The sequence below is a fragment of the Ostrea edulis genome, chromosome 6 (assembly GCF_947568905.1).
Source record: "Ostrea edulis chromosome 6, xbOstEdul1.1, whole genome shotgun sequence".
Taxonomy (NCBI): domain Eukaryota; kingdom Metazoa; phylum Mollusca; class Bivalvia; order Ostreida; family Ostreidae; genus Ostrea; species Ostrea edulis.
This window is the reverse complement of record NC_079169.1, coordinates 41,214,698-41,240,521: the sequence shown is the minus strand read 5'-3', so window position 1 is coordinate 41,240,521 and position 25,824 is coordinate 41,214,698. Positions and strand designations below refer to the sequence as shown.

Sequence of the window (25,824 nt, the reverse complement as noted above, 5' to 3'; positions counted from 1 at the left end):
TCACCTAAATTTTCAATTAGATCTGATTTTATATGAATATAATTTAATGTTACTTGTAACACGCAATTTGATTGGCCGAGCACACTGAAAATATTTAGTTTATATTGTATAACTTGGAGTGGGGACACCATAACATGGCAACCCATAACATAAGGAGAACATAATTATTAGTTCAATTTTGATAATCCATCTAGCTGATCATAAAACAATGAGCGGGTAATAGGCCCGCGAATAGCTTCCACTTCAGGCGCAAAATATATATGCAAGATCAACTTTTTAAAATCGAATTCAACCACGCATGGCATTGATTGAAAAGATCTAAGCTTATCGAAGCATTTTCAGCACGGACTCCCTAAAAAACATTGGAGTGAAATTCCAATTTCTAAGTTGATTTTCAATCCACTTATATATGTTAGGCAAAGCCCCAATCTATCCATTATCAGAGCAGGAGGAAAAACAGCTACTACTTTAACTTTAAACATATTTTATTGAGAAACTCAACAGGATTGGGCAACAGGCAGAGCCTATGTAGGCCTTCTCCCAAGTGTAATATTCCGGAAATTTATCTATCGACCATCCAGGTTCTACATTGTAGTTTTCAATGTAAACATCCGTAATTTAGTCACATGACCTAACACTATAAATACAGTGCGAAACAGTTGTCGTCGGTCAGTTTTAAGCCAATGTTTGATTCCGAACGTTGTAACGGTGTTATAGTGGAGGCATTGAGGCTGTCCTTTTAATAGGCTGACCTTAGTAGTAAGAGGCCTGCCACTGTCGAGGTCGATCAGATAAAGGCTAGCCACATAATCCGTCTGTCCTGCGTACTGGACTTTACTGCTCACAGTGTCTGCCTGAATAAGGCTCTACAGTGTGTGCAGTGGTTGAAGGGCTGTCACTAATACTGGGTGTCCTGAATAAGGCTGCAGTACAAGCGTTAGTCCGAGGTCAGCCAGTTGTTACCTGAGGGTGTTAAATTATTTTGATATTATAAATCATTTGGTGAACCCCTGATATTTGTATGTTGATTGACTTTCCTTGATTTCATACTAATTATTAGAAAAAACCCGCGTTCGTACAAAGACCTATGGAGATCGAAGGTTTGATGTAACAGCTGCCACACTATGGAACAGTTTACCGATAGACATCCGTTCGTGTGGCACTGTCAAAAGTTTTAAGACAAACCTCAAAACATATCTTTTTAGGAAATCTTATAACCATATTTTGTAATATATTCTTTTTTAAAATAAAGGCTGGTTTGTCGCATGAACTCGTAATGTTTAAATTGTTTTATTTTGTTTGGATGTTATATTTTATGCTCTGATTAATCTTATCATGTTTTACATTTTACATTGTTAAAGCGCTTATAGAGTAATTACAAATTATATAATGCGCTATATAAATGCCGAACATTATTATTATTATTAATTATTAACCTGGGTAGGGTTAGGCCATATTTGTATATATCTACAGGCCCAATTTCTAATAACATTCCCAATTTTATTCTATCAATGAAAGTTGCTATTCTAATTACACCTCGAACCCTTGAACTGACAAGGCATGAACTTTGATAGCCTTCTTGCGTATAAGGATGCGTATTGCGTATAAGGATGCGTATTGCGTATAAGGATGTTACACAAGCTACTACTTGTGTGGGAATTATTTAATAAAAGTATTTACCATAAACAAAAGAAGCATATGAAATCTAAAGTGAAAGTTAGTACTGCACCAAGTTCCTTGTACATTATATTTTCTTTCTTTTTTTATTCATTACATGTACTTATGTAAAGTTCTTTCCTTTCTTCTTTGTTTTCACATCTTCATATATATTATATGATTCATCATTACTGTAGTATATGTATTTCTAATGTACTCTCTGCAAGGAGGAATAAAGTATTGAATGAAGAGGAACGTAATTATTACTTCAATTTTTATAATCCATCTAGCTGATCATAGAACAACGATCGTGTAAAAAATATTTATGTAAAATTCAATTCAATTACGCATGTGACCCGTATACTTCTTTACATTATATTTGTACGGTTAATATTTCAAGAAACTGCTACATTTATGTGTATATGGAACCCGATTTACGAAAAAAAGCCGTCCCCATTTCTCATGTATATTTACGCATACTATATTGCTATCTCAAAAAATTACATTGTAGGAACTAGCAGCGCTTTCATCGTTATGAATAAGACTGTGTTAAATTATATGTGTATATTGTATATGTAATAAACATTAATTAAACGGAAAAAAATCCACTAAATTAAATTTCAACACGTGCACTTTCAATTAAAAAATTCCCGGTCCGTGCTGAAAAATGTATCCACTAGTGCGCGGCGATAAGATGTTTTGACTGTTTTAAAAGATCTGTGTTAGCGTCCACCCATTGACGTCAAATGCTTTGACTGTAACAGATGGAACACTATATTTCATTTCCTGCCATTTTTATGTTCCCCAGTCTTATATCAGTATCTGTTACACATATTTATAAACTAATGCAGTGAAATTCCGTTGATCAAGTTAATCATATGCAAATTAGATAATCAAGGTTGAGTTATTCTTTTTTTAATCATATGTTATCTCCTGTGTTCGGACAATGTTCCAAACGTTAAGATGATCTAGATCTGACTCAGCAGATTTAGGGAAACTATATAAAGCGGTCTTATTCAAGATCGGTTGTTCATTCTGGAAGAAGTCGTCGTATAGTGAAGACGTGCTTGGAGGTAAGGTATTTATGACTACTCATTTGCGGTGTCTCAAATTGCTGAAGACGGACCATTTGGGTATCATAAATTCTTGCTGAATAAAAAAGAGCAAAGTGTATTAATAGGGTGTTTGAAACCCAGTGTTTAGAAATAAGTCTGGGAGCTAAGGCTCAAATGTAAGTTTCAGACCTAGGCTCAGAGCACAGAGAGATAACAGAGAAAAACCAGATAAATATAGAAGATCAGTTTAAATCATTGTGTTGTTGATTATTATTGATTCTGTTCTATTATTTTATTTAAATCCAATCAGTAGAATACGCCAAGTAGCGTAAGGAAAATTATATATATATATCTACTTCATTCGTGGTCGAACCTACAAAACACACTACACTAAGATTTGTTCCGTGTAGTTTTGTCTTTTTGCATGAAATTATAAAGAATGAAGCTAATTTTGACCTATGTTATACGATTTAATCAAACTTTGATAAAGCTTCATATAATCCGCTTCGTGGAGGGTGTTGCTAAATCGCGGAACAGAAAACGAAACGGAATGGAAAACGGAACAGAATTTAAGAATTAGAATGATGAATGTAGCTAAGATAACACCAAAAATCGGAAGAAATTACTTAAATATTATGATTAAAATCTAAATTGTGGGAATTTGTTTACAAGCAGTAAAACAATTTTATCTTGATAATTTAGTTTTGACATGTTCTGTAATTCTACATCAAAATTAATTCCAAGTAGAGTAAACTTACAAGTCCCCCCAATTCAGATGAAAGTCTTTAGAAAGGGTATCCTGACTATATTTTTTTGATCCAATCCATACTGTATTGGTTTTTGAAAAATTAACTTTTAGTCCTGACATTTCAGAGAAGTGTCGCAATACTTTTATTGTTTCTAGAAGAGAATCCTTGCTACCATCAAGTATAATTGATGTATCATCGGCTAGTTGTCAAAACTAAATTATCAGCCAAAGCTAAGCAGAATAAAATCAATCTTAAATCAATGGGAGAAAAGACATTTGACACCAATAGGAAAAATTACTGTTATCAAAACTCTGGTCTTGCCTCTATTAAATCATATTTTTATGGCAATTCCAAATCCTGATGACAGCTATTGTAAAGAATTAGATAAACTATTCTTTTCTTTCTTGTGGAGCCATTCTCAACATAGAATTAAAAAAGAGGTAATCGTAAAGCAATATGAGGATGGTGGGTTAAAAATGATCAATGTAAAGGCTTTTATAGCCTCTTTAAAATTGTTTTGGATGAGACAACTCCTTTTTTCAGATAGGGGTTTACATAATTTTATACCAAATTTAGATCTTAATAAAGTTACTAAATGTGGAATAGAATACATAAAAAACATTAAGACATCGCTGAAAAACAAATTTTGGGTTGATGTATTTGATTCTTGGATTGAGCTACAGCTTAAACAAAATCCATTTACAGTAACAGTAGATACTCCAATATTTTACAATTCTAACTTTCTTGTGGGTGGGAAAGCATTTCTTAATAAATCCATGTTTCTCAATAATATTAAATACCTTAATGACCTTATTGATGAAGAGGGTTTGTTCCTGACTTATGAATCTTTCTGTAACATTTATCCAAAAGTAAAAATCAATTTTTTTAAAGAATATATGAGTGTCATAAATGCTATTAAAGCATGGATGAAAAAAGTCAAGTTTGATAAAAAATTAATTAAATTAACAAACCCTCTGATTATGTCGAGTATATACACTCTTCTACGATGCAAAAAATCAAGACAATTTTATACTCTTCTCAATCAAAACTGCACAGAACCTACTGGTAAAAGAAAGTGGAATGAAATATTTGAATTAAATGACACAGAATGGAAAATGATCTTCAGACTGCCCTTTAAAGTTACAAGTAATTGTAAACTGCAGTGGTTTCAATACAGAATTCTGAACAAAATTTTAGCTTCAAACTCATACTTATTCAAAATCAAAATTAGAGATGATAAGAATTGTACATTCTGTCAGATAGAAGAAGAAACAATTGAACATTTGTTTTGGGAATGTGATAGTGTTCAGCATTTCTTAAGAGAATTTGAAGTTTGTTTTGAACATAAGACCAATCTTCAAATATCAATAACAAAAAATAATTTTATTTTTGGATTTTTGGATGAAAAGAAAACTATACAAAATAATCTTGTTCTTTGGCTGAAATATTATATCTATAATATGAGGTGTAAAGGGAAGACACTGAATGTAAATGTTGCGATATCGCTAATGAACACATTTTATGAAACTCAAAGACATATTGCATATAAAAATGGTGAAAAAGATTTGTTTGACACCTGCTGGAACCGCTGGAATCAATTATTTCATTGAGTGTTTGTTTGCTGTTGTTGTTTATTTTTTTTGTTTTTTGTTTGAAAATTATCTTTTTTATAAATTTCAATATATATGTACCCTTTTAAAATATATTAAATAATGACTGAACTCATCTCTCTCTCTCTCTCTCTCTCTCTCTCTCTCTCTCTCTCTCTCTCTCAGAAAATAATATATACATATACCTTTGATAGTTCTTCTAAACATTTTGTACAAGTTTCTTTGCAGAATGTATGTATATATATATACTGGGTGTATGTTTAAAAAAAAAAAAAAATAAAAAAAAAAAATTTTTTATCTTAAAATTCTGCATCATAAATTGATTTTAAAGCGAATTCGAAGTTAAACGTCTGTATAAGAATTTACAAAGCATTTTACAAGAATTTGGAAATGTCGGCATTGACAGAAGTGTTAGCGATCAGCAACACTACAGTGTATATTGTGTACCTACAACAGGGAGTGTGGTATGTATATAACAATGACAATTCTTATTAAGTCAGCAAGCTATAAACATCTTGTGTTTGATATATTATTTTTTAAGTGACAGAGACTTTGTGACTGCAGCACGCCAACCCCTAAATAGGGAGGACTTCTAACATTTTATTTTTTTTTAAGTAAATGCTTGTATCTTAACATTTAGATTAATGATGAGATGACCTTTTAACTCCATTCAAGCATAAATTGTCTGTTAGTCTTTTAGCTATTTCATATCTGTTAATTTCTCATACTATGGGTTGTAAACTTCACTCTAGTTTTCATTGGTATTGATTCTGTTTCAATCTTTCTTTCCCGCTGTATCTCTTCGGGTACCTGTAAAGTGCGAAACGAAATCGAAACGAAACGAAACTAAATATACCGAAACGAAACGAAATCCACCGAAACGAAGCGAAATATGCCGAAACGAAACGAAACCTACCTAAACGAAATGAAACAAATTGTATAACTGAACTCGTTTAATTATAATAATTAAAAATGGCATCTTAGGCCCCTGTGAAAGTTACCACATATCAATAAAATTCGCCTCCCCTTTGATGCTTGACTGATACAAAGTTTTAAAAGTTGGAAGGGTGGGGGTAGGAGGTGAGTAAGCACAAAGTACATAAATACCATGTGCAATTAGTTTCGGATCCATAAATTGCAGAACGAAGGGTTACAGTCTCACAGGTCAGAGGTTTGGGGAAACACTAAACGAGGAGTGGGGTCGCCGGCGTTGGATCCGCCTTTGGGCATAAATACATGTTCAGTATTTTTTGCTCTAAAGATAAATCTATGTATACATGTGGGTATTGTGTATCTGTATGTAGTATATCAAACGGTGGATTCTGAGTATGTCCTCCCGTTCTCTTTGTAATTTCCAAAAATGCATCATAAACATGATAAATTGCAACATTTACAAGTTGTGTTTTGTGCCGTTTACACAAACGATCAGTTGGGTGTTCTCACTTTATGCTAAGCACAACGATTCAAAGTAGCTAAAAAATTTAATTTTCCAAATTTTGTTGTCTTTTACCAAATGAATGCACAAAGGATACATATATACATGTATCTTTATCAAAAAATTATTTGGTAAGCGTTTTGAATGTCGAGCATATTAATTTTCCGAGTTGCCCAATAGTTCTTTCCCTTTGTGGAACTCTTACGCATAGTGAGACGCAAAACAAACTATCCTCCACACGCGGTGGGCACAAATGCTTATCGCTACCTCCATATATTGCCTAAAGGATGCTTATCAGACATCATGCAACCACCCAAACTGCTGGAACACACAATTTTAGTATTTTTATGATTATTTGATGGTAAAATAGCTCAAACAAAGCTCGATAATCACCATCTTTCTTTGATTAAAGTATCACTCGTGTAGAAGAGGAAATAAAAAATCAATTCATATTTAAATCAATGGCCTAATTCAAACAAATTTTATTCTTTATATGGTCAGTTTAAGGTATACCAACGGCTGATATAAACAAAATTTACGCTTTCATAACTTTTATTCTTATTTACATAGCTAGTATATAATATATGTATACATCTTGTACCCACCCAAGCGTTCAACAGAATACTGAACGTACCTCCATCATAGAAGAGCTAATATCTCGGAACTTGCGTAATCATCCTACTCGATGAACATATATATGTGCAAAATATGTACCCGGTAGGCCGGGAAATGATACACAGGAGAATAAAGAAAATGCCTTATTTGAAACACATACATGTGTACTTCCATTATCACTGAGAGCCCAAGGGCAGATTTATCATACAAATAATGTAAATATGGGTGTTCTCTAACAGCTGAAAACAATTTTCATTGAATTTTAAGCACTACGCTTAGACTGATTGGTGTTTGAAAATCAATGATTTTGCCAATTTCTTCAATGTCTGGAAAACCTCTATATGCGCTCTTTAAAACAGTTGTAAAATTGAAGGGGGGGGGGGGGGGGGGGGCTGGGCTAACCAAATTAGTTGCTTCTTTAAGAAAGAGGGTGTTGCACCGAAGAGGTAATTTTCCCTAATCGGTGCTCCGTGCCAGCATTCGTGACGTAGAGCTGACCTTCATTCATTGCGTATTTGCCATTTAAATACCTGAAGGATTCCCCAGTACTAGGGACAAGCCTCATACATTTTATGTGTCAATACATTATACATGTAGTCTAAAGATAATTTTTGAAATCGTGAAAATTAAATTAATTGTCTTCTTTTTTCTGAGTATCAGATACAATGTATACGGTTACATGTTACGAGTGTATCAAATATTTAATATTCTATACTACTACAGTTCAAAAGCTCTTATACTCGTATGCATTATTTTCTACAACCAACAAATTGGCAACTGTACATGACTCTGGCTACAAAACAAAATATGGGAAGTTTAATACGCATTAATAAAGTTCAACATTATTCGAAGTACATGCACTTGTAAAAATTGATTCAACTTAGCAATTTGTTACTGGAATACATATACACTCAAACTGTTTTACGGTTATTTACCTTGTTTGGCCTTAAAGTTTTTCTTCCAAAGCTTTGCAAAGTTCACAACGGTTTCTCGTAAAAGGTACCATGCCTTTGTCAACAACTTTCATTCAGAAAAACATACAAATTCTCGTTAGCAACCTTGACTATTAAAACACAGGTATTGCATGCTATATTCGGCGTGTTGAGAGTCCTATTCACAAACTAAACAGTGTCCAGGTTGGAAGCTTATTTCAAACTAGGCACATGGTAATAAACAGAGATTTGACATGAACATTTATAAAAACTAGAAGCGTGTTTCAATTAAGAAAAAAAAATCTAGATGGAAAACGTAATATGGAAAAAAATTAAATGTGTTCTTGAGGGAGTCGAACCCAATCGTTTTAAAAATAAGAAAACATCTTTACACATAAGAGTCGACGACCTTATCCATTGAACCACGCAGTAGACCATACATTACTAAGGAAAATTAACGTACAGGTGAAGTTGAAATAATACCAGTGAAGTACTTCCGTTTCGATTTTTTTTAATTTACAAAAAAATGCCCTCGTCAAACAGAATTTCAAAGCGAGAAGTTTTTTTTAGAGGAAAACTCGAAGAACATGTTCATGCTAAATTCATTTTGTTTCGCGGAGACAGTTTTTCTGAAATTCGGGGATAACCCTCCATTTTAACGTTAAAAATCATATAAATCGCCTATTGTTTGATTTGAACTCGAAATATTTTGGCTAATTTTGTCAATACACGTCTTTTAAACTTATTTTCAAAAATTATTGAATCAAGACATACGCTCCAATTGGTTTTATCATATATTTGAATAACTTAATTTTTTCGATCTTTCAGGCAACACATTTAGGGAAATTAACATGAGACGTGCAACATCTTCTTTCTATTTTTCCCATGTTTTAAAATAACAAATACAAATTATAGATTTTTAGCAGGAAAATTGGTATTTTCAATACACAATATCATTTCCAAACACAATCAAAGTACTTAAAGTACTCGTGGGAGTTGAACATTGTGGAAATTCAGTTAGAAAAGATAGTACTGGAAGGGTAGGGGGATAAATGACTGAATATTATCATGATTTTAGATACAAATCAACTGTTGTTGTTTCAAAGCGTTACAACAGCAAACATGGATAATGGAAGGCCCATGGGCCACAACGCTCCTCGAGTAACTGAAGTCGTGTTGTTGTTTTCTAGAATTTCACCCCTTTATATTCTCATGAAAAATGTGACCACATATTATGGCCCAAACATTCAAATCAATATGGTTATCAATGCCTTGCAGTTATGAAGAAGTTTTTCCCCTGTATATATACATTCAAGTTTAATCCTAGTTATAGCTAATTCTAAGTATTCATTACTTGAAAAGGTAGTCCAATATGCTAAACTGTCACCTGAGTATACTACAGTCCTGTAGGGGATCAATGGAATGGTAAATAATTGTATAATAACTCAAAATAAATGAAATGCAAAAAAATTAAAAATTGTCGGGCATCAGAAATGCACAAGCCGAGTTGCGCAAGGAATGGGCATAGAGGGAACCGGCAGAAAAGTTTTCAAGAATTATCAAGCAAGGAGCAAAATTTTGCGTACATAAATTTCAGCCGACTTAAATCCTTTGTGACCTTGACCTTTAACCCTTGACCAAAATCAATAGGCTTCTTTGTCTCATCAAGGGCGATAATCCATCTAAGTTTAATTGAGATCCTATAATTTGTTAAAAAACTATAGTGCAGAAAACAAAATTTTCTCCAAATTTCAGTCTATTTATAGCCACTGTGACTTTGACCTTGTGACCCCGGAATCGATAGGCTTCTTGTCTTACTTAATCGATCTAAGTTTGATTGAGATCCTATAATTCGTTCAAGAGCTATGGTGCGGAAAACAAAATTTTCTCCAAATTTCAGTCTATTTATAGCCAGTGACCTTGACCTTTGACCTAGTGACCCCAGAATCGATAGGCTTCCTCATCTTACTGAGGGTGACAATCCATCTAAGTTTGAATGAGATCCTATAATTTGCTCAAGAGCTATGGTGCGGAAATGAAATGTTGATGCGTGCCCGCCTGCCCGCCCAAAGGCACTTCATCAGATCATAAGCCGAGTTCGACTTCATCGCAACTCCGCTAAAAATGAAACACTAGTCAAATAATGTTATTTATTGCCAAGGTATTTGGGATATTATACTGTGGCTCAAACAGGGGGTGAATGAACCAGACAGTATGGAAAGCATATAGTGGAATCAGACAATTGTGATGCTGGAAATCTATAGTGATTAATAAACTATACATGTACAAGATCTATAACTTTTTTTTTTCAGTTTGTGAGGGAGAATCCTCATGTCTCTTTCATCTGTAGACAAATAAACAATGTGTTTTGACCAGAGCAATTTCCAATCCTTTTTGCAGCATAAATTCAACATTGTGGCAACTGGGTTAAACTTTGATAGTGAAGTAATACATGGCAGCACCTTATCCCATGCTCTTAAAATTTCTGTTTGACACACACTCATGACATCCACTCAAACATTACAGAGTGCAGCAAAATCCCATTGTAATAGGGGATTCAAAATGGATAACTGGTACAAAATATGGTACATACTATTAAAAAAGGATAATGAATTTGACATATTGATGTCTTGGAAAAGGAAATTCTGACATCGGGGCTCTAAGCGTTTTCAAACATTGTCATTTGATAAAAGTGTTCTACATTTTTAAAAATAGAGATTAATATGTCTTTACATACATAGGTGAGAAAGTTTCCATTATTCCTAGCCGAGACATACCATGTATGCGCAAAAAATTCATAAACAAATATCACACTACTCACGTAGAAAATGTGGACCTTACCGTCAGATCATCAAGCGCAGCGAAACACGCCATTTCGAGATTATAGTCGACGAAAGCTCGGTAACAGTAATGAATAAGGTACACTCATTTTGTATCTATTTTGTGACTTTCTTTATTAAAAGGAACAGTTCTCTAATGTGTAACGTGCAATTACTACGTAATTCAATAACTTGAAGCATGAAGCAGTTTCACTTTGCCACCGGATATAAGAAATTTTATTTCGTATTCCGATCCCAATCGAAAGTTGTTGACTGGGAATGACGTGTTTTAATTCAATCTACATGTAACATCAAGCATTTTTTATATCACATTTAAAAAAAAAACCCAAATATATACACATACACAATGTTGTAGAGTTATTTCTTGTAAATTTTCTGAGGTTTCGCACCATATTCGATATTTCGCGCCACGGTGTCAATAGGGCTTGTGTGCAGTTGTCGTTCGTTTCCCTATCAATGTTTATAGGTGACGCTGTGCTACAAACGACAATTTTCAACCTTATCTTTTATTTTTTTATGTCTATCAGTATCAATTTGATCGAAATCTTGTATTCAAATTGATTTGAATACAATATCATTGCATTTATTTACATGTAAATTATCAAAATTAGATTAATTCAGAAAAGTTACATGGATTATTTAATGGCGGATGTTTATAAAAGTTTATGTTGATTTACCTAGGAGTAAATCAGCTGACACAGAACCCCCGCTGACGACCACTATACAAATCAATACAAATTACTGCGCAGAAAAGTGCGTGATGACCCAGGGAGATTGAACATAGTTCAACTCCCAAAAATGATACTTTTAGTTACGCTGGAATAACCCTGAATTCATCATTATCATAATATCTGAACAATATATATAAATATTATTGAAATGTTGGTGAATTTCCAATCAACAATAAGTACAAAATAAATATGTAATTATCAGAATAAATGAATTATATTCTTATAAATTTTGTAATTTAATCAGTTCCCCCCTCATCCTTTAAAAATGCTTTTGAAATGCAAGCTTTACATACATTTGAAACTTTTATAACTTTTCTGTACTTAAGGTAGTGATTGCATGGGTCATTGAAAATTAATGAATCTATGATTTATTTATTTATTTTTACATATTTTGTAGTGGACAATATCTGTAACTCATTATGAAAGTATTGTAATTTTTTTCACGGGAATTGTGACGCCTATGGTTGTCATAGTAACCTCTCTTGTCGACTTTCTGTAATAAATGGTACATGTACATGTGTTTCAGATGGTGTTTAAAATTGATACAAATTTTATATCAAATTGAAGTTAAACCTTAATTAATATATAATATGTATCAAGATGTCCATTTACTTTCATATGAAGTAGAAGCACGGCTGCTTATGAGCAATTTTGCTATTTTTAGAAGGTCATTATTCACCAAAGCCGACATATTTTCACCCCTTGAGAAGTAAATGACCAATGAATTCTTTTTATTTTTACATATGTTTTAATGTATGTTAGCAGAGATTTTTCCTGAAAGTATCAATATTGGTTTTCAGATTTACTATGACGCTATGAGCACTATATGTAGTTACCCCTCCCCTTCCCCTCCTTATATAAATACTGCAGGTAATAATACGATAAATATGCATCTATGTATTTATTTTAACTCATATCAAAACTATAAAATTGTTTTGATGTTTATCATTGAATTTATTCCACATAGAATGATAATACTTTTGCTTTGAAGATGTATTTATTTCTTTCTGTTTGAAATTACTCGTATATTCATGCTCTGTAAATGTATGTTAAAAACGCGGGAAATATAACCCAGCCGATGTAAACTGTGCATTGGGACGTGTTTATTTTTCTCTCCTTCCAAACCACAGACAATTGCATCGCGCAAGCGATGCAATTGACTGTGTTCCAAACCAACCTATTATCAACAACAACAAAACTTTCTCTTTTTTTTTTTTTTTTTTACATTATAAGAATCACCTGAACTAATTGAGAAAAGATATTAACAACGAGTACTGTTTTCAAAATAAACATGTTCTGTTTTCTCTTATCGTCCACGTTATAGTTGACTCCCAGGATTTCCTCTGAGCTGACGTTCTCAAAGTGGACGATGAAAATATTTGTAGTAAAATAAAGTGTTTTAAATCTATGTATAGTGTGTTTAAGAAAGATATGATAGGAGTTATCTATAATATTTGCTCAAAATGACGCGTAAACGTAACCTGCGTTTCCTTGGCCTAACGGTTTCCCTTGGATATTTAAGATTTATAAATATGCACTAACATGGTATACATGTTATGAAATTTATAACATTATATATCATAATTTTAATAGGCTTAGTGGTTTGTGAATCAAATTTACTTATTGTAAGACTGAAAGTTAACAGGGGAGCGGCGGGGGTGGGGGTGGGGGGGGGGTATCATGGAGACTTAAACCATGACTATTATTTAAAAGATAATTAAAACGTAAGGGATTTTTCATTTTTATTTTATTTTTACTTGTATATTTCTAAACATATTTTCACTTTACCCTGCGTCTGGTTATATCTGACAGGTCTTTGTTTCCACCGTCTGTCATTACTGATGCTCAAGCCCGTGATGTATTCCGGAATCGGAAACGAAAATAGTCTCTCTTTAGATAATACATGAATGAACCACGTGATGCCTTGCAATCACTACCTTAAGTTGCCAACCAATTTTATTTTACATAGATGACCCCTAACTCGAATATATATTTCATTTTCCCAGGGGCGGTTGTAGATTTTAATTATTGAGCGATAAACTTCTGCTATTTTTGAAAATTAGTAAGTGTTAAAATTCATGCTTTTATCCGTTGTCATGGCAACAATTACCCTGGAAAAATTGAGCGTTTGTTATTTTTTTTAAAATGGGTAAAACCAATATAAAACTAAATCAAGTAGACAAAATAACATAGAATGTTTACTTACAGGAAATATATCCCCCTAACATAGCTAAAAATTGTTGATTTTCACAAGAATTTGTGCACCTGTTGCTAAGGAAATGAATGGCCTTGGATACCGGACCCGTAATACGTCCAAAATCATTTTTAGGTTTGGTTTTGTATTAAGTGGGATAAAATCAAATATACATCAGCAGCTTTTGAAAAACAAAATTTTTGACTTTCCATGAAATACTTGATGCTTTTTGATTTTGACTCTTAAGAGCCATTCTCTCATTCTCTGTAAGCATAAAAAAAAATATGGAAAACGACCGACACGAATTTTGACGAAATTTGACACAAAATATACATACTTCAGTCCTTTAATCATGACACCTTTAAAAATGTGCTTTGACTCGTGTTTCCATGGCAACAAGACATCTGATTTTGTGCAAAGAGGTGAGCCTCAGTAAATGTTGAATTTTCCTTCTAAAAATGTGTTTATTCATTTTTCATTCAACTTCCCGTTACTATTTAACTAAGCTATGTTGTGTGCAATTTTTAAAAAATCCATTTGCTGGAACACCTTAACACGAAATATATGCCCTCAAATACCCAAAAATTGTATCTATTAATCCCACTAAAACTATTTCTAATAAGGTCAAGAAACCTTTCCATTCTTCATTGATATTCAACGATGTTCATCTAAAAGAAGTCGAATCTCATAAACATTAAGGGGTAATATTCAGTAGTAATTTATCTTGGCAAGTCCATATAGACAAAATAGTGAAAAAAGCCTATTCACGCCCGAGTATATTACGAAGGGTCAAGTTTATCTTAGATAGGAAAACTCTGCAAAAAATATATTTTTCATTTGTAAGACCCGTCCTAGAATACACTGACATTATGTGGGACAATATTATAGGGTTACTGAACTCGCAAGCTCGTGCATTTTGACAGCCAACTCGTGCCAATATCCACCAATATAAGTTCAATAACCCTTTTATTATACATGTATAGCTAAAGTATTTAGTTGTTAGACTATATCCCTTTCCACTCAAAATATTCCAAAATAGACGAGAATTCATCAATATTGGCATCTAACGTGAAGGTGTGCAATATCAGCTTGCATTTCTTAACTGTTCAATATTAAACCCGTCATTAATGCATGAAGCAAATTGATTTTGTGAATGGGGATATCATAATTTATGTACAATAAAACATTTTGTTTAAATAAATGAATATGATATCAAATACCGGCTCTGTCAGATTCGGAGGACCGTCGTCTGCCATTTTAGCTTGTTTACGTCGTTACGGTAACGTCAATATTGAACGCTCATACCCGGAATGTTTCGGGCGCACACGATTTACGCAATGCAAAGTTAGCGTTCAATAAATTCTTAGGATATTGAACGCTAACATTCTCAAAAGTTTTACGCAGATTTTATAGTAGACTATTTATTAGCTATATGATAAACCAGAATACTTAGTTAATAAATTTGAAAACATACAGTTAGAAGCAGCCAGAATAGTTACGGGAGGTAATTATAGATAGACTAGCACCCAGGCATCTTCTAAATAAGGAAACGGGATGGGATCCATTGTCAAGGCGTAGAGAAAATCATCGACTTATTCAACTCCACAAGATATACCATAACATGACTCCCAATTATCTAAACACATTTTCCAGTCTCTGAAAAATCAAGGTTACAAATACAATACAAGAGCAACTAATTCACTGCATGGAATCAACTCTAAAACCAAGTTATAATTTAATTCATTTTTTCCAGCTATAATTAGGAAATGGTATGCACTTCCTCGAAATGTCCAATCAAATCCCCCTCTATCTCGCTTTAAGAAATATCTTAATACAGTGTCATTAATATTCCACATTATCTTTACTTAGGAACCAGAATCGGACAAACACTTCATGCAAAATTGAGATTATAATGCAGTGCTCTTAATCTTCATATGTTTCAAAGAAAATTATGCAATTCACCTCTTTGTATTTGTAGAGAAGTAGAAAGTATTGATCATTTTCTTTTACGCTGTAATATATACTAAATAGTTAGGACCAATACAATTCTGACACTGCCATCTCCACTTAATGTAGAATTATTGTTATACGGTCATGAAAATTTATCTGAAAGTGAGAACATCATTTTTTATTCAGTCCAGAAATTTCTTGTTGAAAGTAAAAGGTTCTGAGCCTACCTCTGAAAGAATTCTAGTCAACTCGGCCCCTGGTGAACTCGGCACTTGGTGAATTCGGCACTTAGTGAATTCGGCACTTGGTTAACTCGGCACTTAGTGAATTCGGCACTTGGTTAACTCGGCACTTAGTGAATTCGGCACTTGTTTTATGAATATAAAAATAATGTGTATACTGAACAATATGTGTGCAATATTTCTAGATTTATTAAACGTACTTGTAAGTGATTTGTCTTCAACATTTATTTAGGAATGATTGTCAGTTTTAATTTTTTCAAATGCTACGGAGGTTTTGAATACCACCGGCACTCGGCTAAATATCAGCACTTTGAATGTCTGGAATTGCTGCTCGTAATTGTTAATCACACCTTGACAATATGTAATACAAATAACTTTCTCTTGGGCATGTAAATAGTTATAATTTGCGAAAATACACCGTATGCAAATGAATTGGAGGAAGATCTCGTGTTTCCTCGGAGTTCTCCCATTCTCGTGGAAACGTTTATAAAGATATATTCCTGCGTTATTTGAATATGACAAATGTTAGGGTAATTGTGAAATTCATTGTCATATTTCTAAAAATTAATCTTATTTCAAGGGTTCTATGGTATCGTTTTAATACGTCAAAATATTTAGTCCTTAGACTGGCTGGTCTCTGTCGTCTGGTTACGAATTCTTTGCAAATTGGATTTGGCTACATTTGATAAATCATATAATGCCGTACAAAATTGTCATATTTTGAAATCACAAACAACTGGTGCAATAATAATATTATCTTTGTATCTAATTATGACAATACAATATTTAACCTTTTTCTCTTGTTATAATGCTATTGCTGTCATGATTAAGTATTTTATGACGCATTATGCCTATATAATTTGTATCTTATATATATTTGATTAACTTACATTTCTAAGCGGGGATTTAATTTCATACACTTCCCAACTTTTGGGACTTAGGAGGGGAAAAAAAAGAAGCCTCATGTTATTCAAACACCAACATTTTCATTAATCTAAATTACATCAAAAAGGATTTTGTCCAATAAAATATGTACATTAGTAAAAGTTATTTATCAGAGAGCTCAACTTCTGGGTTATATTGCATTCGTTTTTAATATGTCTTAATCATATTTTCTCTCTACACTGTATATATCAATAAATATATGGCACGCCAAATTCACAAAAATGGGCTAAACATAGTTTCACATTTGATAAACTAGGTTTATCGACTGTAAACTATAGTTTACGAACTGTAAACTATAGTTAACGATTCGTTAACTATAGTTTTCATCCGTAAAACTATATTTAACGGTTGTAAACTATAGTTTACAAATGCTAATCCAAGTTTATCTGTCTTTAAATAAACGTTAACAATAGATTTTGCTTATAAATACAGATTCACATTTGTAAATCATAATTTACATTCGTTAACTATAGTTCACAATTGTTAATCCTAGTTTCACAAATTGTGATACTATATTTATCAGATTTGTAAACCGTAGTTTACAATCGCGAAACCGTATTTATCAGATAAACTATGTTTTGCAATCGCTAATGATTGTTTTCATTGTTAATCATAGTTTACGTTTGTGAAACATAGATTATCTGTTAACTATGGTTTACAGATGTGAAATATAGATTAACGTCGCTAACTATAGTTTACGATCCGTAAACTTATCAACTGTGAAACTATGTTTAGCTCATTTTTGTGAATTTGGCGTGCCATAAATAAAGGTTATTGATACATTTTCAGGTTCCAATGAAGGATTAATTCATGAAATAAAACCATAACACCATAGTAAGTTTCTGCTTAATTTCATGTGCATCCATCATGTATTCCACAATTGATAATAGATATATACACCATATACAGTCCATATAAATAATAGTTTAACCCAACATGCAATAAATAACACATTGATGCAACATGTAATCCACAGGAACATTTATTAATCACACATTTATAACACATGGATCCCACATAAACCGCATAGATACTGTATAACGGGTATATTTTCTGTGGTTGTCCACTTTGTGTGGGAAGAAAGACGTCTGATAGGCGCATCACTGTGTAGGAGGACCGTATATGTTGGCACATCCCTGCAGTAGCTGGCTTGCCGTGATATCCCTGTCGCAGTAATTTAGCGCCCCCCCCCCCCTAATTTTTTTCAAATTTAAGGTAAATCGCGGTATCTTGTTTCGGAAAATGTACTTAACGATAAAAGAAGCAATAATTTCTTCCACTCCCGGAGAAATAAATGACAAAATCCTTTGATTTCTTGAATTACTTTATTGGGAGAATCTATTTTTTCCCCAAAACCCCTTAAAATTTGGGTCATTTTATTAATTTCACCTTCTTAAATGATAGAAAATAATACAAATGACTTAATAGAGAAATATTTCAAGCCCCATAAAATCTGTAAAATCCAGGAGCTTTCGGGGGCTTCGCCCCCTGTACCCCCACCAGGGTTCCGGCCTGGATCCACTGCCTCATAAAGTGGCGCCCCCCATAACCACAATTCCTGGATCCGCCCCTGGTACTGGTGCCACAATTCAAAAACATGTCCTAGCTCTACTTGACGGGTTCTCTTCCGTTGGTATCGCTACATCTTACCTTCGGACACCATCTTCATCTGAAGGCTAATGTCTGTTGCTTCCAGATACAGCATGGATACTAGATGGTAAAAGGGACGGGTCCCCTGCCTACCACATTGGTGTTTAGTCGGTTATGCCACCCCTCCACGTCGTTGTTTGTCCGGGTGGTTGTCATAAAGACACTCCAGTGATGGGTTTCAAATATGGGGCTACGAATCCATGTTCTGTAAATGTAATCCATACTGGAGCCAATACTTCTGGACTGGAGCACGGCCATCCAGACGGCGGAACGCGTCTTCGCGTTGGAATGGAAAGGCAAGGAGTGGACCTTTCCTGAACTCGGCTTGTATCCAGTGGAATGCACGGCCCTGGATTGGCGTGCATGGAAACCTCTCCATAATAGCTTGCCACAGTGCAGCTTCGAAGTCTGCTACAAAGCCTTCCAGTGAAATTCGCTCTGGTAAAATTAGGAGATACATGTATATTATATTATGTTTATAAATATAAATGTTCAAGAATACAACAGAAATGAAGAAGTGCTGAGGTTATCCTCAATTTTGTATTCACTATATATATTCCATACCAGATACTTTTTCATAAGGATGTACGTGTCCATTTATTTAACATACATTGTATTTAAATGAGAGTTTCAAACTAGAACTATATCTTACAGTACATATATCAAACATATATGTACAATATATCAGTAAATATCGTTTACCCTCACATCGGATTGAAATTGAGCGTGGAAGATTTATTTTCCCCTAAACTGCATTTCCTATGCGTTATGTATATCGTATGTTTATTAATTCTTTGTAAAAAAAAATATATACACCTGAGTTGTATGGTTTATGGTAATAAACAATACAATACTTCCAAACTATTCAATACTTTATGTTTATTATTCTAACATATGACCTGTACAGCTCTTGGTAATAAGTAATACAATACAATAACTGCCAGTTTGATGAATATAATCGATGCAAATGTTGGCCATTTCCCAAGTTAAGAGTATAAAGTGTACATATATGTATACCAATCTTGATTTTCATTCAAGAATATTCCCAATTACATGTGAAAATATTAATTGATACTATATAATCTGGTTATCTGTATGTGACAATTCCAGAGTTCTGATCTCTTGTGAAATGTTGCAAAACGATAAAATGTGAATTCAAAAATATAATCAAAATTATCGCATGAATATTACTCAAGATTGTTACATTATGGAATATAAATCAGTTATTTGTGTGTGTGTGGTTTTTTTTAAAAGCAATCTGAATATATATTGTTGTAGGTTGTTGTGCGAAAAAAAAAATTCGAAACGTACCTTCCATCTTCGTACTTCTATGAACACTGAAACCTGCGCGGTCAGGGGTCTCCTCATTACCCCCTCGTAATATGATCACCTCACGCGCTCTTGTGTACAAGGAACCCTTATACAACCACCTTGTTGTTTTAGCAATTTCATCGCTGAGTTATGTAGGGACTTTGATGGAAATAGTTATCAAAACGTAGACCACAGTATTCTTATATTAACCCGACCACATAAGATTGCTAGAGCTATGAAATTTTTCAAAAATATATACAACATACATGTAGTTTAACCTTCATATTGACAGGAACATATTTCTTTTAAGATTTTAAGATTTTTGATACACCTACAACAGAAATGATGCAGCAACTTAGATGGATGCCTCTGTCGGACTATTTTGTATATAGAACTATTATTCTTGTCTTCAAAGTTTCACATGGTTTAACTCCCGATTATTTAGATGTTTTTCACTATGTTCATGAAATTAGCAGTAGATCTACCAGATTAAGTCAAAGTAATTCATTATGTATCCAGAGGACAAAGACACAATATTTTTAGAAGATCTTTTACAATTTACGGTTCACAGTTTTAGAATAATATGCCAGATTTTTTTTTAAATATTACCCAACATTGGAAACTTTTAAATCCGCTTATCTTTGAAATTTTTTTCATTCGGGAAATTAAGGAGGTACGCTACACCAGAGAAATTTGATGTAGATGAAAAGTGGAGAATATGTACAACAATATTTTGAAGTTGATAATTTTCAAATTTACTTTATTTTGTCAAAAAATACAGTTTTAGTAGAAGGTAATCTGAAAAAAATTTAAAACCCCTGCTGGACTCGAACCTGCGACCTACAGTTCATCAGTCTGTATTCTAACCTACTGAGCTACTCGGCTAGGTATTTAAATGGAAAAGGAAAAGTCCAATATTGCTGATATCGATTTTTTCATCCATGTTTTTAAAGGAAGTCAGCCATTATGACGATGTAGAGTACTACCTTAAAAGCATATAGATTTTTTGTTGTTGGTTTTTTGTTGTTTTTTTTGTTGTTGTATTATTTTCAGTTTTATTTTTATCTATCTATTTATTCATTTTCAGTTTTAAATATACTAGCGGGAAAAAGAAACTGTGCATTATAAAATTTAGTATAATTTTTCTATATTTATTGTTTATATTTATAAAATATAAACAATCGATAAAGGTTATGTTTTTGAACAATATCGGATAGTACCCGACTCAGATGCACGGACTTTTTCATGGTTATTGAACACATGTTGTTTATTGAAGTGTTCGTACGCACGAGTTTTACTGGCCAATACTGTTTGAAGTAAGAAGTGTAAAAGGTTTGTTTGGACATTATTCGTTAAGGAAAGCACTTTAGTGTTGACAAAATTTACCCTTCTGTCATGCCACGACTCAGCGAAAACCAACGTAATCGTGCTGTTGGGATGCTACAAGCTGGAATGGCACAAAATATCGTAGCAAGACACTTTGGAGTTCATCGGAACACCATCCAGTCATTATGGAGACGTTTCCAACAATCTGGTAACACTCGGGATCGACCACATTCTGGTCGTCATCGTGTGACAACCACATTAGACTTGTGCACATGAGATATAGTTTCCAGACAGCAAGTTTGACTGCTCGTAGCATTTCTGGACTTCGACCAATCAGTCCAAGAACTGTGCGTAATCGTCTGCGCGAGCACAACATCAGACCAAGACGTCCAGCGGTGCGCCCAATACTGCTTTAATGTCATCGTATCGCTAGACTAGCGTGGTGCAGAAGACATCTGCGATTCAGAATACAGGACTGGGCCAATATTCTGTTCACTGATGAATCCAGATTTCATTTGCATAGCAGTCTATTTTCAGATGTTTCAAAATGGCCGCCATTGAAGAAAATGGCGGCCAAAAATCAAGTCCGTCGGATTTCAACCAAATTTAGTTTCTAGGGTTTTTGGAGGATCCTGAGTGCATATCTGGCATCAAAAACCATTTCTGACATGGGAAGGTGTTCGGACACATTTGTGTTGGCATCCCAACACAGTTATAGCTCGTTATCATTATTTTCTTATTATTATTATTTTCTTATTCTTATTATGTCTCCGAACACAAAGTGTCGGAGACATATTGTTTTTGCTCCGTTTCTTATTATTATTATGTCTCCGAACACAAAGTGTCGGAGAAATATTGTTTTTGCTCCGTTTCTTATTATTCTTATTATTATTAAGGTTTTCCGTTCTTCACGGAAGACCTTATAGTGATTCTACTGTTTCTTATTAAGGTCTTCCGTTCTTCACGGAAGACCTTATAGTGATTCTACTGTTTCTTATTAAGGTCTTCCGTTCTTCACGGAAGACCTTATAGTGATTCTACTGTTTCTTATTATTATTAAGGTCGTCCGTTCTTCACGGAAGACCATATAGTGATTCTACTGTTTCTTATTATTATTATTAAGGTCTTCCGTTCTTCACGGAAGACCTTATAGTGATTCTACTGTTTCTTATTATTATTATTAAGGTCTTCCGTTCTTCACGGAAGACCTTATAGTGATTATACTGTTTCTTACTATTATTAAGGTCTTCCGTTCTTCACAGAAGACCTTATAGTGATTCTACTGTTTCTTATTAAGGTCTTCCGTTCTTCACAGAAGACCTTATAGTGATTCTACTGTTTCTTATTAAGGTCTTCCGTTCTTCACGAAAGACCTTATAGTGATTCTACTGTTTCTTCTTATTATTATTATTAAGGTCTTCCGTTCTTTACGGAAGACCTTATAGTGATTCTACTGTTTCTTATTAAGGTCTTCCGTTCTTCACGGAAGACCTTATAGTGATTCTACTGTTTCTTATTAAGGTCTTCCGTTCTTCACGGAAGACCTTATAGTGTTTCTACTGTTTCTTATTATTGTTATTAAGGTCTTCCGTTCTTCACGGAAGACCTTATAGTGATTCTACTGTTTTTTCTTCTTATTAAGGTCTTCCGTCTCCTGCGGAAGACCTTACTATTATTGTTCGCGTTCTTCTTCTTCATTATTATTATTATTATTATTTTCCTTGGTAGTACACGCGTTTTTCTCAGCCATTTCTCGATCGATTTTCACGAAATTTTCAGGAAAGATGTCTTTTGGTGACATGACTTTGCTTGCAAAATTTCGTGCTTGACGTCACTTCCGGTCAGGAGTTATCTCTCTTTTAGTGACTTTTTGAAGGGCCTTGTTGTCCACGCATCTCCTCCGTTAGTTTTGAAGCTAGAGTCTTGAAATTTCTACACAAGATAGAGTAAACATTTTAGAAGATTTGTGGGGGATTCGATTTTACCGGAGGCGATTTGCCTAAACGCTCGCCTGGACCTGAAAAAATGGATGCCAAAATTTTTCGCCGATTTCGGCGATTTTTGACCTTTCATCTCCAATATCTTTTTTCTTGCAAATATTTTGTTAAGACATGTAGAACAAAAGTTGTGCACATTTACGAGATCTTTTCGAAAATATCCAAATTTAGGGGTTAGCCCTTTAAATTAGGGATCTAGAAGGGCTCAAAGTCTAGATCAAATATCTCAAAAATCGTTAATATTTTGGTATAAGTCAAAGAACAAAAAATGTTCATCTCAACAATCCAAATCTATTCATATAAAAATTTAGGTCTTATGTTACGTAATAAGGGATTTAAAGGGCCAAAACCATAAATTTTTTACCCCTTGTATCTCGAAAACGACAAATATTTTGAAAAGCAATAAAGAACAAAAGTTGTTCAGAATGATGATCTGAAGAATATGCATATTTCGTTTTTACCCTATGTGGCCCCGTTAGGGAGCTACAGTTTGGCCCCTAAAAATTACTTCTAGAAATAACTCGAGAACGGTAAAGAATTTCTAAATACTTGTTGAACAAAAAATGTTTGAAATGTCATGACCTTTCTTACGATATCAAGCAAAAGGGGCTGACCCTTTAAATTAGGGGCCCAGAAGGGTCCAAAGGTTTATGAGAATATCTCAGAAACTATTAATATTTTGTAATAAGTCATTGAAGCGGAAATGTTCATCTAAACGAGCTTGTTCTGATCAAATCAAAAAGTAGGTCATATGTTACGTAATAAGGGATTTTAAGGGCCAAAATCATAAATAATTGACGCCTCACATCTTGAAAACGACAAATATTTTGAAAAGCATTATTGAACAAAAGTTGTTCAGAATGATAATCTAAACAATATGTACATTTCGTTTTTTCCCTATGTGGCCCCGTTAGGGAGCTACAGTTTGGCCCCTAAATATTTCTTGTAGAGATAACTCGAGAACGGTAAAGAATTTCTAAATACTTGTTGAGCAAAAAATGTTTAAAATGACAAGGCCTTTCTTACGATATCAAGCAAAACGGGCTGGCCCTTTAAATTAGGGGTTCAGAAGGGTCCAAATGTTTTTGAGAATATCTCAGAAACTATTAATATTTTATAATAAGTTGTAGAAGCGGAAATGTTCATCTCAACGAGCTTGATCTTATCAAATCAAAAAGTAGGTCATATGTTACGTAATTAGAGATTTTAAGGGCCAAAATCGTAAATATTTGACGCCTCATATCTTTAAAACGACATATTTTTTGAAAAGCATTATTGAACAAAAGTTGTTCAATGTGTCATAACCTATCGATCAATATCCAAAAATGGGTCTGTGGGCCTCATGGCTCGCCTGTAGAGTCGATTTTTGTCGATATCAGTCGATTTCCAAAACTTGTAACTGGTAAATATTTTGTAAGGACATATTGAACAAAAGTTGTTCAGTTTATCGAGATCTATCGATTGATATCAAGAAATAGGCCTATGGTCCTAATGGCTCGCCTGTAGAGTCGATTTTTTGTCGATATCGGTCGATCTCAATAACTTTTTACAGTTAAATATTTTGTAAAGACATATAGAACTAAAGTTGTTGAGTCTATAGAGGGCTAACAAATGACATTAAGAAATAGGCCCGCGGGCCTTATGGCTCGCCTGGAGAGTCGAATTTCAAACGAATTTCACCGCAACTTTGCTTCAGAAGCTTATGATATGAAAAATTGATTATATCTAAAGTGTCTTAAAGTCGGAAACTAAATTGGGACTCATTTGTCTTTTCTTTTTTTTTTTTTTAACTCCGAGTGCATCAACAAATCGGACGGAAGACCTACTCGTTGCTCGCAACGAGATCGTGTCTAGTTATTATTATTATTATTTTCTTCTTATTTTTCCTCTTCTTTAGTGAGAAATTTGTCCGCTCGATTTTATGAACATGCTTCGACTGATCCACTTCAAACTTTGTGAGCTGATAGGGGGTATTTAGGAGGGGTGCAATCAACTTTTCAAATTTTCAAAATGGCCGCCTTTTCAAAATGGCGGCCAAAAAACGTCAAAAACTCAAGGTTGTCGGATTTCAACCAAATTCTATTTCTAGGGTACTTTCGTGACCCAGAGTCCATTTTCACCATCAACATTTTTTTTTTGAGCCGCCATTTTCAAAATGGCCGCCATATACTGAAATATTTGAAAGTGTTAAAATCTGTACAACATTTGGGTTCTGGGGTAAATGGAGGGTCCACAATTCATTTCTAGCATCAGTATTTCCTTTCAATCTATTTTCAGATTTTTCAAAATGGCCGCCATTGAAGAAAATGGCGGCCAAAAAATAATGTCCGTCGGATTTCAACCAAATTTAGTTTGTAGGGTTTTTTGAGAATCCTGATCTGGGATAAAAAACCATTTCTGACATGGGGAGGTGTTCGGAGACATTTGTGTTGGCATCCCAACACAGTTATAGCTCGTTATTATTATTATTCTTTCTTTCTTCTTGGGACTTTTTTGTCCACGAGTGTTCTCAGAAACTACTCAAGGGATCAATATGAAACCTTTTTAGGATGATAGTATAGCATATGTAGATGTGCGGAACGAATG

General features: G+C 33.8%; 1 protein-coding gene across 2 annotated transcripts in view; it reads right to left on the bottom strand.

Annotated features, from left to right (window-relative positions):
- The window catches only part of LOC125683159 (cholecystokinin receptor type A-like), a 55,111-nt gene that overhangs the window by 4,446 nt on the left and 24,841 nt on the right, over positions 1–25,824 (bottom strand). Inside the window, exon 2 of one of the 2 annotated variants that reach the window (XM_048924002.2) lies at positions 753–963. The exons of the other annotated variant lie outside the window; for it this stretch is intronic. The gene's annotated coding sequence lies outside the window, so the exon portion shown is untranslated. The remainder of the gene's footprint in view (positions 1–752; positions 964–25,824) is intronic. 2 annotated transcript variants of the gene reach the window in all.